Source organism: Trichosurus vulpecula, chromosome 9 (assembly GCF_011100635.1).
Source record: "Trichosurus vulpecula isolate mTriVul1 chromosome 9, mTriVul1.pri, whole genome shotgun sequence".
NCBI classification, from domain to species: Eukaryota; Metazoa; Chordata; class Mammalia; order Diprotodontia; family Phalangeridae; genus Trichosurus; species Trichosurus vulpecula.
In genome coordinates, this window is record NC_050581.1 from 176,529,262 (window position 1) to 176,534,658 (window position 5,397).

A 5,397-nucleotide genomic window follows, 5' to 3' on the forward strand; every position below is an offset into this window, starting at 1 on the left:
AAGGAAGGAGGGCATACCAGGCATTTCAGAGAACCAGTGCAATGCCATGGAGATTGGCAATGGAGTAGCATCAATGAACAGCAGTAAAGCACAGTGGTTAGACAGCTGGGCCTGGAGGCAGGAAGACTTGAGTTCAAAACCAATTTCGGACACTTCCTAACTATTTAACCTGTGTTTGCCTCAGTTTCCTCATCTGTAAAATGAGCATAATAATAGTGCTTACCTCCCTGGGTGGCAGTGAGGATCAAATGAGAAAATGTTCATGGAGCACTTAGTGCAGTGCCTGGCATACAGTTGGTGCTGTATAAATAAAGGCTTGTTCCCTCCCCTCCCATTTACAAACTGGGCAAGTCCCTAAACCTCTCTTTGCCTCAGTCTATCTACACGACAACACCCACCTCCCGGGGGCAGCTGGGTGGCACCATGGTACATAGAGTCCAGGGGCCGGAGTTAGGAAGACTCATCTTCAGACTTCAATCTGGCCTTAGACACTTACTAGCTGTGTGACCCTGGGCGAGCCACTTACCCTGTCTGCCTCAGTTTCCTTATCTGTAAAATGAGCTGGAGAAGGAAATGGCAAACCGCCGTGGTATCTCTGCCAAGAAAACCCCAAGTGGGGTCATGGAGACTCGGGCACGACTGAAAAACAACTTAACGTGAGCCCAGGATTGCTGTGAGAATAAAACAAGATCGTATTTGTAAAGAGCTTAGCGCAGCATTAAATGTTAGCTATCATCATCATTATTATTGCTACTATTAAAAAGTGTAGCAAAGGGGCTAATGAATAATGAGGCTGGAGAGGTAGGTAGGGCCAGGATGTAAAGGCCTTGAGAAGCCTCGCAGAAGATCCTAAGGGCGCGCGGAAGCCATTCGAGCTTTCTGAGCAGATGTGACTGTGTCTTGGGAAAATCACTTTGCCAGTGTGTGTAGGATAGGCTGGAAAGAAAAAAAAAAAACTTGAGACAGAGGGACCCATTAGGAGGCCATCTTAACCTTAACTTAATTATGAGGGGATGAAGGCCTGAAATAGTGGTGTAAAGGGAGGAATGGACACATTCCAGAGACATCCTGGAAACTGAAATGAGATCCGGCAAAGGATCGGAGGATCATGAATTTAGAGCTGGGGGTGGGGGCGCCTTTTGGGTCATCCAATCCAACCTCCTATTTGAAGAAACCCAGGTCCAGAGAGTGAAATGCCCGCCATCCCTCTGGGAGAACATGTCAGAGCTGGAACTCAAGCCCAGGTTCCCTGACTCCAAATCCAATGTGCCTTCCACACTACCACATTGCCCACCAGAATTCAGTATGATGACGAAAGGCTTCATTCATTCTTTCGTAGAACCAACGATAATTAAGCACTTGTTGTACCTATATGCAAATAATCCTGGCAGACCCCTCCAAAGAAGAAGACGGGTCTCTGCCCCCATGGAGTTGGTGATCTAATTGGAGAAATACATGTGCATTACAAGGTAAGAGAGTTCATAGGAAGGAGAGATCATCATCAGGGAAGTGTTCCTTTGATCTGGGCCTTATAGGAGCAGTAGGAATCAGAGAAGCAGAGCTAAGGGTGAAGGCAAGTCCTACAGATAGATGAATTGTAGAAGGCCTGGAATCATGGTCTGAAGGGAGTTTGGAGCTGCCTCTCCCACTGCTGCTCCTCCTCCTCCTCCTCTTCCTCTTTCTCTTCTTCCTTCTCTTCTTCTTTCTCCTCTTTCTTCAGTGGAAAGGATCAAGGTGGGAGAAAGAGGCAAGTAGGAGACCAGTGAAGTAATCTGGTGAGCCCCTGAACAATCATTTATTAAGCTCCTACTATGTGCCAGGAATTACACTAGGTGCTAGGGATAAAAAGAAAAATGAAGCATTTCTTGTTCTCAGAGAATTTATTTTATGTCTGGGAAGATACATGGTAAGTATAAAAAAATAATGAGTGTCATAAATAGGTGGGGGAAGAGAAGCGGGCAATGGCCTATTGAGCTATCCAGCCGATCTTGAAGGATGGGTAGGAATTAGACAGAGGGGAGAGGGGCGACATTCCAGGTCAAGGGAGCAGGGGAGAGCAAAGAGACAAAGGAAAGCAAAGGCATGTTTCATCATTTATGGGCTTTCAGGAGGAGGAGGGAAGAAAGAAAGTGGAACACGGTGTTTTAAGAAGATTAATTTGGCAACAAGTAGAAGAATGGATCAGAATGAGTAGGGAGAGAGGGAAGCATATGATCTTTGCTTTGGACTGAGGGATAGATGACCTCAGTCTGAGTCCTGGCTTTGAGTGACCTTGGACAAGTCACTTCTCTCAGAGCCTCAGTTTACTCACCTGTGGCATGAGAGCATTGCCCCAAATGACTTTGAATAGTCCTTCTGCCTCTAGATCTATGATTCCTTCTTGTTCTATCTCTGGTCATCTTAATCCTTGACACTACTTACCTTATGTGTAGGTTGCTGTGAGGAAAACCCACCATATCTCTAGGTAATAAAGTCCTCTATAAAGAGGAGCTAGTATTATGAGGGAAGAAGGGCTGCTGGAATAGAAAGGATCCTTTATAGCCTGAGAGCTGGAAGAGGCCTTTGAGATCATCTAATCCAACTGAGGCCAAGGGAGGCTGAAGGAAGAAGCAGCGATTGCAAGTGGGAGGGAAGGCTGGTTTGGGATCACAAGCAAGAATGGAAGAGGATCCTCCCACCACTCTCCACCTGAGCCCAACCCCCATTGGCAAGGTGAGGAGGCCCTGGATTCAAAGGATCATTGGATCACAGATTTACAGCAGGGAGGGATCTCTGGTACTCTGGTTTATTCCTCCACAAGGCTCATCCCCATTGGTGATGCTCCTCCCAGAGCATCTATTTTGTGAGGTCAGCCTGCCTGCCTTCATGGCCTTCCCCAGCCCAGTCCCTGATATCTTTCCCCATTAGAATATAAGCTTCTTGAAGGCAGGGACTGTCTTTTTGCTTATATTTTTATCCCCAGTGCCTGGCAAATAAGTGCTTAATAAATGACTTTTTCCTCCCCTCCCCTTGTTGAAATTACTTTGTATATATTTTCTCTCTGAACATGTTATATCCCTCCCAACTCCTCCATAAGCTCCTGGAGGGCAAGCACCATTTCATCCTTGCCTAGGCCCCAGGGCCTAGCACAGTGCCTGCTACATTGCAATGCTTAATATTTCTCAAATTTTGAATTGAATGGAGAAGATGAGCCATTGGTCCCTCCACATCTTTCCTTTCCATTCCAAAGATGGTGCCAGTCTCTTCCTACTGTTGGAAGCATGTACTCTGTGTAGATGTTTCCCGTTATCTGGGCAGGAGTGTGGCAGCAAGGATTTTGGTTTGGGAGTCTGCCAGTGACTAGTAAGTCACTTGTCTGGGCTTCAATTTCTTCCTTTATAAAACAAGAGGGCTGGATCTGAGAACCTTTGCACATTATGGGAATTCTAAATTTAACATGAAGTACAAACCCCTCTAGGAAACAAATCAGATCAGCTGTGAGGCGCCCGATTCAGAATCAGAAGGTTCCAGTTTCTACCATACCTCTGTGACTTCTGGCAGGCTGCTCAGCTTCCTTGGACCTCTTTTTAAAATAGGACATTGGAATAAATGGACTTTAAGGAACCTTTGAGCAGTGTATCTATAAGCCTGTAATGAAGGAAATGCCCAAGACTTTCTAATCTACATAAACCTATTTCTTGTTTTGTTTTGTTTTCGAAACTGGGATTCTCCATCTCCCCCAGGCCAGAAGCAAAGCAGCCACTCTAGGGCTTAATCCTGCTGCTGTTTGTGACAGAAACATTGACCTGCTCCATCTCCAATTTGGGTCAATTTCCCCCTTCTTAGGCAGCCCCCATTGCTGCCCCGCCATCCTGGGGGCTCACCATATTGGTTGGAGATCTAGTCCAGACATTCCATTGGCTTAGTCCCCTGCAGCTCAGAACTCCCAAACTCAAGGGATCCACCAGTTTCAGCCTGCTCAATTGGAAGGATTACATCAACGTACCACTGTTTGTTTATTTTAAAAAAATATATGCACATTTTCAGTCCATAGCATTTCTTGGAAGTAATGAGTTCACTGTTTATTACCTAGAGATAGCATTAACATTGTCTTCTCTCTCTCTCTCTCTCTCTCTCTCTCTCTCTCTCTCTCTCTCTCTCCCTCTCCCCCCTCCCCCATCTCTATTTTCATATTTCACAATCTAGAGTACAAATCTATGTTTGATTTATCCATATTATTCTATTAGTTTGAAGATTTTCATCTTGTTTCTTCCTGGTCCTCAGATTTCCAATCAAAAGAGTCCTCATTTGTTTTTCCATGTCTTCATAGAACATCCCCTCTGTCCCCTTCAGAGGCAAAACTAGGCTAAGGTGCCTGTGATTTTGTCTCTGGGAACTGAATTTAGAGGGTGCTAAAAGTGACTGCAGACAATTAGCTAAAGAATTCCTTAAAGTTGGAAGTTACCAGATGCCTACTTCTTACACCAGATATGACAGCACTCCCTACCACCACCCCCATATCCCTGTCAGATATGGGCTTAAAATGTTGGCTTGAGGGAACAGTTACTTCTAGAGAAAATAATGCTGAAGCCATGACCCCTCTTTGGCTGGTCTGATCCAGCCACATTCTGGTTTTGTATAAGAGTGTGAAAATAGGGATTGTTTCATTCTTTGTATTTATATTTTCACTGCTCATCATAGTACCTGACACATAGTAGGTACTTAAGAATCGTTGATTGCTTGATGTCAGGTAGGGCAGGGTGAGAGGCATGCAGTGGGTCCATTCTGTTGTCTATGGTCTTCTATAATACATGCTACCAGGAGATTTTCTGATGTCTTGGCTGGCATAGACCAGCTGCATTTTTATCTCTGTGGGCAAGAACTGCTGAGTCAAGAAATTATGATGCCCTACTTCATGGGTTCTTCAATCGGCCCATCTGTATTAAGAGGAGGGGATACTGCAGCGATGTATGCCCCAAAATACAAAGAGAGAAGCTTAATGTTCTGAGCTCTCCAGATGCAAAATTTATGAGTTAAAGCTGGGGCTGCTGCTGTAAGCCGATGAAAAGAGTTTATGACTACAAAAATCACCCCAGGCTATTAACAAACAAATTGATTTATGAAAACTGCCTGCAATAAGTAATTTCCCTGAGATTATTGCCTGATTCACTGTTAATATCGAGGCAGATGCATTTTTTAAGAGACTAAGATGAAGGCCAGAATTAGGGGATAATGAAAAGAAAGTGCATCTTTTGATACCAGGTATGGAGATGCTTCAGCTTATGACCCAGAAGGTCCTCAAAGAGCAGAAGAGAAGGAAGGGATCTGCTGCCCTTTGAAAATCCCAACGCCAGCTTCCTTTGGGACAGCTAGGTGGTGCAGTGAGTAAAGCATGGGCCCTGGAGTCAGGAGGACCTG